We start from the raw sequence: 15,104 nt of genomic DNA, 5'->3' as shown, positions 1-15,104 counted from the left end.
TTAGAAATATCTTAACAATTTCCATTTTTGGTTTTGTTTGCATGGAGAGATTTGAGTGTTAAAAAAATCAGGTATAAGAATAAATTTAACTCTTAGAGGGCATTTGGTTTATCAAATCTTAGATTATGTTTCGAAATAACATTTAGGGAATGCAAGATTACAAGTGAAATGTGATATTACCTTATTTGATTCATTTGACTGGAATATAATATTCAGTTGTATGGTTGATGAAATATAAAATTACTTAAAAACACGTTTTACTCAATTGCCCTTGTTACAAAATTTATTTATTTTTAACAAGTTTAGTTCCATTAATATTTTTTAGTCTCAATTACCATAAAATTATGATAAATTATTGCAATTCTTATTTTTTTACTAAAATTATATATTAATAAGTAAATATATTGTGTTAAAATAAATTTATAAATCATAATTATTATAATTCATGAAAAATGATTGTAGCACCAACCATAATTATGGTTATAACAATAATTAATATATTAATAAATAAATTATTGAATAAAATATAATGATCATAATTGTAATGTATGATATCTACTAGTTCACTACTAAAGAAAAATATATTTTTTTTGTCTTTAATTAATCTTAAATTATATTTAAGAAAAAAACAAGCCTAAATTGATTAGAATAATAAAAACAAAGGGCAAATTGGTCCAAATTTTAAGATTATGCCCATAATCTAAAATTACCTAAGGAATGAGTTGTAATGATATTACACTCTATATTAAAGGATGACCGTGATGTGAGATTATGGGAGGGTCAGAATGTGAGATGACGAGATGGCTGGAATGTTGAAATCCAAACACCGTAATCTCATTCTAGAATGTAATATTACGATTCGGTGAACCAAATGTTCCATTAATGTTTATATCTTTTTTCAATTTGGCTCTTATTCATTTTTTGAGCTAAATTTGGACATTAATTTTTCAAAAAAAAAATCAAATCGCTTTTTTTAACGAAAATGTTGACTACAATATTAATATTTATAATGATGTTGGCATGGTAACCCGTGTGAATTTCATGCTCACATAACACTATTTATTTTATATGTCACATTAATAAATAATAAAATATTCCAAAAATAAAAAAATTCAAAATTATAAAAAGTTGAAAAGAAATTAGCTTGAAGAACACATGGATTGTCATGCGAGCTGTCACGTTTAAGAATTTAATGTTTTAATCAGTAATTCCATTAAAAAAATAACAATTCATCTTCCTTTTAAAGATTAAAGGTCAAATTCAACTCTTTTAGAAAGTTTTGATTAAAGCAAGATGATAGTAGTTTTGAAAACTATTTTTTTAGATTTAAGCTATAGATTTCAGAAGATAAAATAAAAGGATGAAGCCAAAAAAGATTTGAAAAAAATTTATTCTAAAAATTCTCCATACTTCGATTACTCAAATCTGAAATTTTTAAGTTTTTCCGAGAAAAATTTAAATTTTCCAGACCAAAGTTCTAAAGAGTGAAGAACATGAATTTCTGGTATCACATTATGTATATTTGTATCGCTTTAGAAACTTCGGTATTTGGTTACAAGTTTTAGTATCCATTAGAAATGTTAGTATTTGGTTAGAAATTTTGATATTTGGATACAAATTTTGGCATTGCGTCAGAAATTTTAATAGAGACTACTGGTCTCCCCACATGAGTAGAAAAAGAGAAATTTTTGTATACCAAAATATCTAATCATTTTCATTAAAAGTAATAATATCTCATTAAAAGTATTGGTATTTGGTTAAAAATTTTGGTACAGCAAAATATATAACGACATCTCTTAAAAATTTTGGTATGTATTAAAAAGATTGGTATAACAATAAAAATTTGGTACAAGCAATTGGTTCTCATATATAGGCAAAAAAAAGGAAAATTTTGGCATATCAAAATATCTAACGGTTTCTAATAGAATTATTGTTGTGTTAGAAATTTTTATACTTTACTTATAATAGGTTGATTTCGTTAAAACCTTTTCCTTAGCCTTTTTTTAGAACGTACAATAACATTACCACCCCTTCTCTCTCAACTTTTTTTTTTTTGGTTTTTCTTTCCAAACTCATTTTCAGCTACTTTTGCGACGGTTTTCATGGTGACTTAGTTTTGTCGACACCATTCTATGAAAGCTTGTATATAATAATCCGCTCTATTCTTTTTGAAAGCGGTAGTAATTTTGATTTTAGTTTTAATCCATTATGTTTCCTCTAAAAATTGTGGAGTTTTTTTTACTTTGCTTTCTTTGAAGCAGTGGTAGTTTTAGTTTTTGTTTCTAGTAATATTTTGGCGTATACATGGGATTTGCCAATGCGAGGATGTTTTTTTAAAGGGCTTTGTTGGAATAAAACACTATGATGGTGTTTGCAGAATTAGACTCTAAAATCTTGAGGAGGATGATAAGTCATTTGAGAGTTGGCTTTTCATGTATCATTAATGTAGTGGGTCTCCTAGGGCTTTTAGCAGTAGTTTCTTGGTTGATCGATGTTTTCCATTATGTGGTCTGATAATTGTGGAGCTGTTGGATCTGGTTCTCTAAATGTAGTATTCTCGTACATTTATACTTGTATTTTTTGAAAAAATGATTTAATAATAATATCCATAAATTACAATAATGTTTTTTGTATATTGTCCTCAATGGTTTTTTCATGCAAAGAAAAATGAAAGCAAATATTGACTCACTAGGTTTGTATTATTTAACTAATACTAAGCGATATTACGTGGTTGAATCGTAATACAGAAAGACAACTTATATTAGTAGATGAACCTAAACATGTTTTAGTCTAATAAAAAATGAACAAAATAATTGAAAGACTAATATGTTGTTTATCAAGTCCAATTGGGCAGATTTTTTTATCTTGAGCATAAGAACGGATGACTCCTAGAAGATAGAGACATAGATTTGATTGAATGGGCTGACAATATATTGGACAAAACCCAAAGAGAATAGATCTTGAATCCGTTTATGGATTTATTCACTTGTAACGTCCATTGTGTGGCATACCTTAATCCTGAGTAAATGATGGGCTATGTATGCATGATTCGTAAGCTTTGATATAAGTGAAAGCTTGAGTTTAATTAGATAAGGAATAAAAAAACTAGTGCGTTGGGTATACGACTTCTGCAGTATGTAGCATCATTCATTATAGTGGAATTTATAACCCAAGAAATGGGTAAATGATATTCTTTCATTGACATTACATGATAGATGAAAAGTAAATGTGGTTATGGACCATTTGTCTTTGTGACAAATGACTTGATTACTATTTGATAGTAATTAACTTTTCATAAAGGAAGAAGTAATGATTACCATTAGATAAAATAGAACCATATTGAGAGAACAAATTTATCCTAAAGAGGATTAATGATATCCTATTAAGGTAACATACTTATGATAAGGACATTGGATGAGCACTAATCGAGTAGTTTTCGTAATGGTATGTAATTAGGGAAATCTCAGTCACAATACTATAGTGGAATGAATTTGTGGCTAAATGAGTTTATAAGTAATAAGAAAAAAACTGGAATTTAATTATAAATAATTTTAGCCTTAATTATATATGTCCAATTGGTCCTTCCGTTATATTGTTAAAATCAGAAATGAATTGCATATAAAATCAGATTAACAAAATTGGATGAAAATGATAAAGTTATAGAAATGTGTCACAGTTAGAAATGGATGTGTTTTCTCACTAAGTACGAAAATGACATGAGAACTAAATTTAAGTTTTTCGAATTATTATTTAATCAAATAATTGAAGTTCAAAGATGAAATTAAATTAGTGAATCTGTTGAATATAAAAAAGGGTTACAAGTGTTACAATTGCTTGGATCAGGCTGAGCGTGTGTACATTTCTTGCCATGTCCAATTTGATGATGAGGTTTTTCGATTTGCCAAGGTCAAATTGCCCATTTCAAGTTTCATTTCAGTGACAAATGACTCAAGTACAATCACTACACTTCCAATCATCATGGTTCCTTCTTCTGTGAGTACTTCCTCTATGGTATTCTATTTTGGTACTGTTGACTTTTCTCTATTGTGTCCCTAGCATGTTGCCACCACTTTTACTAGTGATAATGCTCCAATCTTGTCTATACCAAACTTGGTGGTTGTTCCAAGTAATCCAGTGGTGACTCCCTTGTTGTCTTCAAACCAGCAGATGTCCAGCTGTCATCTTATGATAACTTGGAGTAAAGGTTGGTGTTTACAACCCAAAAGCGTATAATGTTGTGGTGAGTTTGGTTGAGCCAGTGAACATTCATGAAGTTATGTCTATTCCATCATGGACGAATGATGTGTATGATGAATTACAAGCTTTGGTCAAGAATAATACCTAAAGTTTAGTTTCTCCACCAGCAGATGGATCGCTTGTAGGCTATAAGTGGTTATCAAAGTTAAGAAGAATTTTGATGGAAGTGTTACTCGTAATAAAGTCTGTATTGTCACTTAAGGGTTCTTACAAGCTCTTAGGTTAGATTACCATGAAATCGTTAGTTCAGTGGTCAAAGCTAATATTGCCAGAATAATTCTTGCCTTATTTGTGTCAAGGAAGTGGAAGTTGCATCAAGTTAATGTGAACAATGCTTTCATAAATGGTGACTTGGCTGAAGTTATTTACATGAAGCAACCTCTTAGGTTTGATGTGTATAATGATAATGAGAATACACTTTCATGTTGACTGAACAAAGCTTTGTATGGTCTTAAATAGGCACCAAGAGCATGGTTTGAGAAGTTATAAGGTTTTCTTGTTTAACAGTTAAAGTTTCAATATTTAAAAGTCGATCCTTTGTTGTTTTTTAGGCAGGATGTATCTGGGTGTGTGTTTATGCTTGTTTATGTTGATGACATAATTGTAACTGGTGATTATTGTTTAGAACTGGATGAAGTGATTTAATGTCTTAATGAAAAATTTTCATTAAAAGACTTAGGCGAATCAAGCTATTTCCTTAGCTTAGAAATTAATAGACATGCTGCATGTCTTCATGTGTCTTAGTCGAAGTATGCGCAGCATGTCTTCATGTGTCTTAGTCGAAGTATGCGCGAAAGTTGTTGGAGCGCGCTAATATTGCAAACACCAAGTTTGTGAAAATGCCAATGGTAAGCTCTCCTTGTTTGACTGCTTTGAGTGGTTCTCCTTTTGTGGATAATACCCTTTGTAAGCAGGCCAATTTGCCCGGATCCACCAAAATACAAAATAAATAACAATAAACCAAATATAAATTAATAAAAGTCCATCAGTCTATTACAAGCCCATTACAACTTAAAACCCACTACCCAAATTAAACCTAGCGCAGAAATACAAGGCCTAAGTGGCCCAAAATCAAAACACTTTCGAGAACCCTAGGTCACCCTCTTGCGCTGCAACAGCCTCGCAGCAGCCCTCGTCCTCATCTCTACGTCAACATGACCGTACCACCTCAGTGCTCCATGTCCTCCTCCGTACCTGCATAAAGACAAGAACAGCACAGCAAAACAGCAGCAAAGAGAAAAAACAAATAGAAAAGAAATTCTTTGTATTTTTCTTATTATTTTCGGCTATAAAGCCATTCCTTTTATTGTAACTTCAACTACGAACGGATATTACTCAAAAAGAGGGCAATCAAATACAAAAAGAATCAAGATGGTTTTTTTTTGGTTCCTATCTCCCTTTGTAAAATCGTTTCGAATATAGTATATATATAGATAGTCGGAGAAGGCAGAAAAAGGGTTACCTTTTGAGATCAGGGAAAGGATCCTACCTTCGGTTTCGGCCATCGGGAGCCCTTTCTCCGGCGTGGATTCGGACCAAGGGATGCATCTTGTTTCCTTTGTTCTCGAGTCTTGAGCCGCGACGGAGTGGAGGGGCATTCGGCGCCGATGAAGCCATGGGTCGACTGAGAGGGCGGAGGGGTTGAAGAGTTTTAAAGAAAAAGGGTTTTTGAAATCTGTTTTGGAAGAAAAATCAGCCAAATGAATGTTTTAGGGCAAAGTTTTAGTTTACATACATATTCAAAACGGTGTCGTTTTATGCCCGGAGTGTTGGCATTGAAACGGCGTCGTTTCATGAAGAAACCCACGCCCGATCGGATCTGACCCGAATACCCTCAGGACCCGCGTGTTTTTGCGGTGAAGGGTTATTTTCAGGTTTAGTCCTCCTCTTTTTGCGCAGACATGCAATTGTGTATTTTCAGGACTAGAATTGCCTTTCTTATTATTTGGTTCTCTAATTCGCAAGTATTTTCATTTTAGCCCATGGTGTAGCGCTGCGTTTTGAACTCGGGGATATTCCCATTCTAGTCCTCATACAATTGTACGCATTACATATTGGCCCTATAAACTATTTCATTTGTAAATTATCCTTATTTTTTAATTTGATTTCAATTAGTTTTTTCTTTCTTTCTTTCTTCATTTTATACCTTTTTAATTCGTGTTTATCATTATTTATCATTTGCTTACTTTTTTTGGGTAATTATATTTTTATATTTTGTACACTATTTTATGTAAATATTTTTTATATACACTATTATACATATATATGTGTACTTTGTATTAAAGTTAATTTTATTTTATATATATTATTAACCTCATATTATTTTCACACATATAATTCCTTTTAAATTTATTCTTATATATTATTTATACACATAAATATACATATTTTATAACAAAGTTAGTTTTATTTCATGTATACTAATAATTTCATATTATTTTTACACATACAATTCGTTTTAAATTTATTCTTATATCTTATTACATGATTCTACATAATATATCTTTTAAATCATTATTATGCAAATATATATTTATTGATACCTATATTTGATCTATATATATTATTAAATCCATGAATTTTATACATATAGTCTTCTTTATATATATATATATAAGCATGTTCTTAAATCTATTATATAATTTCTTATAAAATTAATTTAAGCTTGTATGTATTTCTATGTTTTTACAAATAATTATTTTTAAAAGTTATTCATGTATATATGTTTTGTAAATCTATTTTGTGTATTATATCTTGTCATGTATCTTTATTATTCTTTCATATCATATACATTATTTAAATTATCATGTACATTGCCAACTTTTAAATGAATTTGTGTCTAAAATATTTTACATGCAATTTGATTCAAACTTTTATTCTATAATATCTATTTTAAAAATTATATATATGTCCCTAGTTTTTATACAAATTAGTCAACATATAGATTATGTGTCCATTTATTCGTTATTATTTTAAAATCGTTATAGCACATTAGCTTCTAATTGCTGTGTTGTTTTTTTTTACATCTTGCATTGACTATTTTATATCATGCTATGTATTATGTGTATTGTTTTGGTTGTATTGAATTGTTATATTGTTATTTTCATCATTGTATTATTATATCAATTATTTCCCATACATGATTGTAATCGGGTTACATTCTTAGTTTAGTTATGCTCAATTATTAGTTTGTTAATTGATTGTATATCATATGTGTCTATTATCCCATATCGTTGTTTTCCACTTGGTTTATGAAATTTGGTTTTGTAAGGTCCAAATCTTTAAGATTAATTTCGTTTCATTACAAATCGTATTAACGCGCTTTAAGCTATTTTTATAATTATTCATCTAAGAATCCTTTAAAACGAAGGCAATACTCGGTGTTTGGCAATTCGGGAATCGTGCCTTATAGTGCTGGGTTGCGATTTCTCGTCTGGTCAAAGTAACCGAACAATCCTTTGGAATCTCATTCATGTCTTTAAAAATTCTTCAAAACGAAGGTAATGTTTGATGTTTGGCAATTCAGGGAATCGTGCCCTATCGTGCTGGGTTGCGATCTCCTGCTTGTTCCAAATAATTGAATATTCCTTTAGAGTTTCACTCATGTTCTCCAAATTCTAACATAAGGCAATGTCCGATGTCTAGAAATTCGATGAGTCGTGCCCTACTGTGCTGAGTTTTGATTTTCTCGTTGGACTAAATAACTGGACATCCTTTTGTTGTTTCCAACATATAAACTCTTCGGAACTCGAAATTCCTTGTGTTTCGAGGGTATAAAGGATCGTGTCCAATCGTGCTGGATGTGATACTGTATTCCTCTGAAACAAGAGAATTTTGACGACCAACTCGGGCTATTCAAATGTTTGTAAAAGGGATCACATTTCGAAAACATTTTTAAATCTTAGACATAAGGACAACATTCAATCGGTTTGGTACCAATTTTGGGCGTAATGAAGGTGCTAATCACTCCTCACGCGTAACCGATTCCCAAACCCGTTTTCTCAAAAATTCGCAGACCAAAATCGTTGTTTTAGTAAACCAAAATGTTTTATTAAAATGACCAAAATTCTTGGTGATCCAATCACACTTAAACAAAAAATATTAGTGGTGACTCCATTTTCGTTTTTTAAAAAGTCGATTCCCCGTTTTTTATTAAAATTAAAATTTTGAAAGATGGTTTCGACACCTTTTATAAACAAATTGTGGGTTGATAAATATGCTTGGCATATTTATGAATGATTTTTCCTTGGTTTTAGTGAATTTGATGCTCCTAATCCTTTAATTTCAAGTTTTACACTCAGGAGAGCTTAGAATAGCAAAAAGAGCAAGAAACGGGCCAAAAACGGACAAATTGGGCTTAAAACAGTGTTTCACACGGCCTAGGCACTTCCACACCGGTAAACCACATGCCCGTGTAAGGCACACGGGCAGACTACACGCCCGCGTGTCATGGCCGTGTCGACTAGAAACCAACTCAAAATTATACATGGCTTGAGCACTTTCACACGGGCGTGGCATACGACTGTGTCCCTATCGAGCCTAAGTCTAGTTCTACTTGAAAATGGCCACTTTAGAGGGTTTTGAAACATTCTAAAGCTTATATAAACACCCTAGAAGAGGATTAAGGGGGACATGGAGAGTAGAAGGTAGAAAAGTACTTAAGAACAGCAATCAGAATCACCTCGGAGCCAAGATCTACATCAAGACTGAAGATTTCCTTCCAATTTCCTAAAAGTTCTTTGGGTTTCTTTATGTTTTGTTGTTTTCCAAACTTTGAAATGTTTTCCATTATTATTATGAACTAAACTCCCTAAATACCTAAGGGAGATGAAACCTAAGACGAATCTTATTACTCTTTGATTTATATGATAAATACTTGTTTTTATTCTTAATTGTGAGTTTTAATTCTTGCTTTAATATTCTAGGATATTAATTCAGGTTTTTGATGTGCTTATTCAGTGGAGCAAAAGTCCCTGTTTAAGAGTAGATCATTCATTATTAAGCGGAGTTACATGCAATCCTAGAAATAGGACGACATAAATCTGTCGGATTAGAGCCAAATCTAATAAGTGAATCCATAGATCGAGTTAATGCGACAATAAGGGTTTTAATTAGAAAGAGATTTCGATTAATCAACCTAGAGTCAGTTGTTTTTAGTCTCGAAAGGGATATTAACATAAATCAAGGATTTCTACAGAATAAGTCAAGTGAATAATTCGTCTAATTCAAAGGTAATAAATGAAGTCTAGGTGGATTCTTTCTTGGGTATTGTCTTCTCAATCGGTTTTTCAAAAGTATTTTTCAACTTTAATCTCTGTCGTAACCTTAGTTAATTAGATAATTAGTCTTAATAAAACATTCCCTAAATTTTTTAGGCTAGATAATAAAAAGATAGTAATTACTAGTACTTTTAGTCCTTGTGGATACGATATTTCCGGTCTCACCATAACTATACTACTGTTCGATAGGTGCGCTTGCCTTAAGTCAAATTTTTAGTTAGTTTAGCGACCATCAATTTTTTGGCGTTGTTGCCGGTGACTAAGATATTAGGAACACTTGATTTTTATTACTTTAGCCTTTTTTTATTACAATTTAATTTTGTTTTTATTCACTAAATTTTCTTTTCTTTACTTCTGGCAGGTTTTATAGTTAATGACTAGAAGAAACCCGTCAGGACCTTTACTTTTTGATAGTGAGATCGAGAGCACAGCTCGCAAAAATAGAAGAAAAATAAGGCGCAGCTTACAATACATAGAGGAAGAGCGAGAGGACGATATCCATACTACAACAAGGAGATGGCTGATAATCAAAATAATCTGCTACCTCTTGTGGTTGCTGCAAATCCAGTAGATCAGAATCCTGCTCCTCGTACTATGTATGATTATGCTAAACCTACTTTAACAGGAACTGAATCGAATATAGTTAGACCTTCTGTTGCTGCAAATAATTTTGAACTGAAACCTAACACGATTCAAGTGATACAACAGTTTTTCAGTTTGATGGTTTGTAGGACAAAGATCCAAACACTCATTTAGCGAATTTTCTGGAATTCTGTGACACCTTTAAATCAATAGCGTTTCTGACGATGCCATTCGCCTTCGGTTGTTTCCCCTTTCATTAAGGAATAAGGCTAAACAGTGGTTGAACTCATTACCACGAAGGTCAATCACCACTTGGGAACAAATGACCGAAAAATTCTTACTTAAATATTTTTCGCCTGCTAAAACGGCTAAATTGAGGAATGATATCTCTTCTTTTGTGCAGATGGATCTAGAAACTCTTTATGATGCATGGGAGAGATACAAGGATCTATTGAGAAAGTGCCCTCACCATGGGTTACCTCCATGACTGTAGGTTCAGACCTTTTACAACGGTGTGAACCCCTCAACAAAGAAACTTATCGACGCAGCCGCCGGTAGAACACTAAACAACAAAACACTTGAAGAGGCTTACGAATTTATTGAAGAAATGTCACTGAATAACTATCAGTGGCAAGTCATGAGAACAAAGCCGACGAAAGTTGCTGGTGTTTTCAACCTCGACGCGGTTACTATGCTAGTGTTTTCAGCCTTCGAGTATGTCTTTAACAGGTTTTTCAAATGTTGATTGAGCAAGTTCCCTTGAGGATCATAAGTCAACCTCAAGTTTTTGTGTGCATCTTGGGGATAATCTCATCTGTTGGGCTTCTAAAAAGTAAAGTGTTATGTCTCTATCAACATCTGAAGCTGAATATAGAAGTCTAGCAAATGCTACATCTGAGTTGACTTGGTTTTGCTCCTTACTGAATAAGATTGGTGTAAGTCTTAAAGGTGTCCCAGTGATTTGGTGTGACATCTCTACCGCTGTGTCTTTGGCTGCTAATCTCGTATTACATGCTTGAGTCAAGCATGTTGAGCTTGATTTGCATTTTGTGAGTGATAAAGTTCTTAGTGGACAACTTTAAATTAATCATATATCTGAAAGTGATTAGATAGTTTATGTACTTACTAAGCTATTAACTATAGGAGTGTTTTCTCGTTGTCGTGATAAGATGAATGTGCTAGCACTTGATGATTTTGTTCGAGAATGTGTAAGGGGAATATTAAAGTAACTATTGTTAGTTACAAGTAGTTATGAATTTAGTTACAAGGTAATTTTATTATTTGTTGTAACTACGTATATGAGAAGTCTTTAACTTACACATCAAAATTAATGAATCATTTCTTTCAACTATTTGTTTCTGTTAAATGATGGAGAAATGTAATGCTTACCTAACATATTTCAATTGTTACAATTGAAGTTCTTATTTACAATATTGTAACTTATCTTTATTTTAAACATTGTATATTTATGAGCTTTTTATATGTTGTTTTTTAGTCTATCTTCTTTTTTTTCTTTTTACTTTGTAGAAAGATGGATATAGCTAACTTTTTATATAGAAAGTTTGATTAACAAACCAAACACATAAAGACTATCACTATTTGTTTCTTAAAAGTATGAAATGATTGAATGATAAAAAAAGATATTGGAACATATTGCAATTTGTAGAGAAAATATCAAAGATGTATTTTATTTTTCTTCACCTTTTGCTTTTGCATCAAGTTTCATAGTAAAAAGTTAAAAAAGGAAAAAAAGGGAAGAGTAGGAGAAATCCTTAAATAAGAACCACTAAAGGAAGCTTATGTCTAAGTCCCAAAAAATAGCGGATAGAAATAGAACCCTTAACTTTTACCAAGTTTTTTATGGGCAGAATGCTAGAAGAATTAAGCATTTCTAATGCACCTGCTCATGTTTAAAATATATTTGCTTATTTATGTTTTAAAACTAAAAAAATAAAAGGGAAAAAATCATTTCATTACAAGCGATAAATCAAATTCATTTTTTATAATGTATTATAATAACAATTATATATTGTGACAATGAATCAGATAAACCTTAAACCCTCAAAATAATGTTATACAAACCTGACCCTAAACCCGAGTCATATCCACAACTACTTCAAACTACACTTTTTATACTCCTTGTCTACAAATCCATTCCACCCATTGTTTTCATTGTGAAATACTTCAAATTTTCCTAGTAACATCATACAATTACATTAACACTAAAATCAAGGTTTTTAAAACTAGACCGATGGTTAAATTGGTCAGATCACCGATTCCTAATCTGATCGATTCGTCCACTTCAGTTGAATAAATTATTAAAAATAAAATTTTTTTAAAAAAAATTTATTCAATTAATCTGACCACCCATTTCAACAAGTTTAACTAACCAATTTAACTAGTTTATAGGTCAACCAATCCAACTACTTATTCTGGATCGATACCTCGGCTAGTCCTCATACCAGTTGATTCGACTGTTTAGTTTCGTCTAATTTTGAAAACAATGACCAAAAAATAAGCATAGCGTAATATTTTTAATGGTTTGACAATATTTATAGCATGTGTATTGCGTAAAACATCCTTCGATAGAAAGGAATTACTTTTGCACAAAAAGTTGTGCTTAAATTAAGCCGCACCATTAATAATCAAACCTGGTAGAAACATCCTTCAAATCATAAATAATAAAAATAACTAGAAGTGTTACAAATCACACCCATTCTATAGAAATATTCAAACCAACAATAAGAGAATAAAACAAATCAGTAGGTTCTTCTATTTCTTCATAAGATTTGGGAGATCGTGTATAGAAAATGAACAACATCCTTCACTCTCAAATTCGAATGGAACTTTTTATTCTTTAAATCTCCTGATTGCTACCAATGCATCTCTCAAAATCGAATGACTTATATGGGTTTTTCTTAACTCCTATAACTAGATAAACACACTCCTGCCATAAACGGTAGATGTCAGTTTCTCCATCTTTTTCTTCTATTTTTTTACTATATTCCCAGGGAATGATTAGTGTAGGGTTGAAATAAAACTAGAGAAAAAGAAAAGAAGAAATGAAAGCTATACAGTTTAACATCGCAATGGTGGAAAAGTGATAAAGTTGGGTTACGAGATAGAGAAATATGTTGTACAATGAGTGTGAGTTAGGTTCATTGGGAAGGGATTAATGATAAATATAGATTTAAATAAGAGAATTATCTGCAAATGAGAGAAAAAAATTAAATTTAATGTTAAGAGAGAAATTTTTCAATATTTTCTTTTTGGTGAAAAACGTAGAAAATTAAATAAAAGTAAAAACGAGATTTCGTGTTTTCAAAATCCAATTAGGATATTCTGGATGCAAAACTTTTAAACAAAAATGGTTTTCTTATTTTATAACACGATAATGGTATGAATAAATAGTAAAGTACATGCACTCTTAAAGAAAATAATTCAAGTTGGAGCATTTGAGATGATGCTGTAAAAAAAAAAAAGACAAATTACAAAATTTTTAAAAAAAAATGATCTTCACGCACTATAAAACAAACAAGAAAGAAGTCTTAATCATACTAAAAAAAATTTAAAATTTTATGTGGACAAATTCAATTATGGATATTTACTACAAATCTTTTTCCTAAATCTTACGTTATAATTGGCGCAATAAACAAACGGCCGTTTTGGCCGGTTTCATCAATTTCCCGCCTGTTAAATTAATTCACCTCATCAGTATTTTTGTAATTAAAATACTGAACATGGTTTCCATTTTATGACTTTCTGAACTTGACAAGCATGTGCATGGAATAAACTCATTAGCGTCATCATGGTTCGTTTATGAAAAGCATTTTTCGAATACATATATAACACCAATCGCATTCAGATTAAGAGAAAAAAAAATGTCCAAAGACACAATTTCATTGGTGTTCATAACTCCCGTCTTTCATGAAACAGCGACCTTTACACATCATATTCATTAATTAGGTGTCGTACTCTGATTGGGTACAAGTTGAACAACGCATTGCTTACATCAAAATTTATGTTAGACAGATTATTACAGGTCGATAAAACAGTATGTGGCAAGATTTAATCGGAGAAATTAAGGCGTAAAAAGAAAGAAAAAACAAAAGAATTTTGGGTAAAACAAAGAATACCTTGATTTTATATATATATAAATATAGGACGAACTAAGTTTGTGGATCATGTTAAAATTAATGGTTTATGATGGTCACAAAGTATTGTCATAATCTGATGGGAAATGTGTGAACCTTCTTATATGATGCCTTATTAACTATCTGCAACTTGCATGCATTCTCCCGTTGGTTTTCAATGAATCTTAAATTTTTGTGGTGATTGATGAAATGCTTCTTTTATAGCATGGATGCTTTGATTTTGCCCTATGCTTTTCACCAATTTTCATTACACATCAAAGCACCATATTGTAGAATGTTTAAAAAATTCTCACGATAAATTGAATCAATTAGCCATGGGTTCAATTGGCTATTCCAAGCAGTCAACGAATAGTTGAACTTCAATTTCCCAAACAAATGTGGTAGGAATCCTTTGGTCTACCTCCACAATTGCAAAAGGCTAAAAAGTGTTACACCAAACTCCTAACTAATGCCTTTACAAATTTTATTAACAGAAAAAGATCAAAGGATGCTACATCTTTCCTCTATAAATAATTAAGGTCAGGGTTAGCTTAGAACCCATAGATAGTGAACAACGCAATAATACAATATAGCTCCTCTTTTGCTGCCGGCCAAAATAATTAGTATCCTAACACTCAACTGTTTTTGTTTTGATATCAATATGTATGTATAAATATAAATTTTAAAATTATTAATTAAATTTAATAATTTAATTAATTGATTATATTTATAATTATAAAAAGTAAATATAGTTAAAAGATAAATATATAAATAAATTAGTTTAAAATATTAAAATCTAATACTAATAAGTGTAGGTTAAAACGTACCAATACACTGAAACTTGAATTAGAAT

General features: G+C 31.1%; 1 non-coding gene across 1 annotated transcript; it reads right to left on the bottom strand.

Moving 5' to 3' along the window:
• Window positions 1-10,488: 10,488 nt before the first annotated feature.
• LOC121211792 (small nucleolar RNA R71) lies at window positions 10,489-10,595 on the bottom strand. The gene has a single exon (XR_005907010.1). It is a non-coding gene; the product is annotated as a small nucleolar RNA R71 (small nucleolar RNA).
• Window positions 10,596-15,104: the final 4,509 nt, after the last annotated feature.

This window comes from Gossypium hirsutum, chromosome A12, assembly GCF_007990345.1.
Source record: "Gossypium hirsutum isolate 1008001.06 chromosome A12, Gossypium_hirsutum_v2.1, whole genome shotgun sequence".
In the NCBI taxonomy this organism is placed as follows: domain Eukaryota; kingdom Viridiplantae; phylum Streptophyta; class Magnoliopsida; order Malvales; family Malvaceae; genus Gossypium; species Gossypium hirsutum.
Note: the sequence above shows the minus strand (reverse complement) of the source record. Positions and strands in the feature narration are given on the sequence as shown.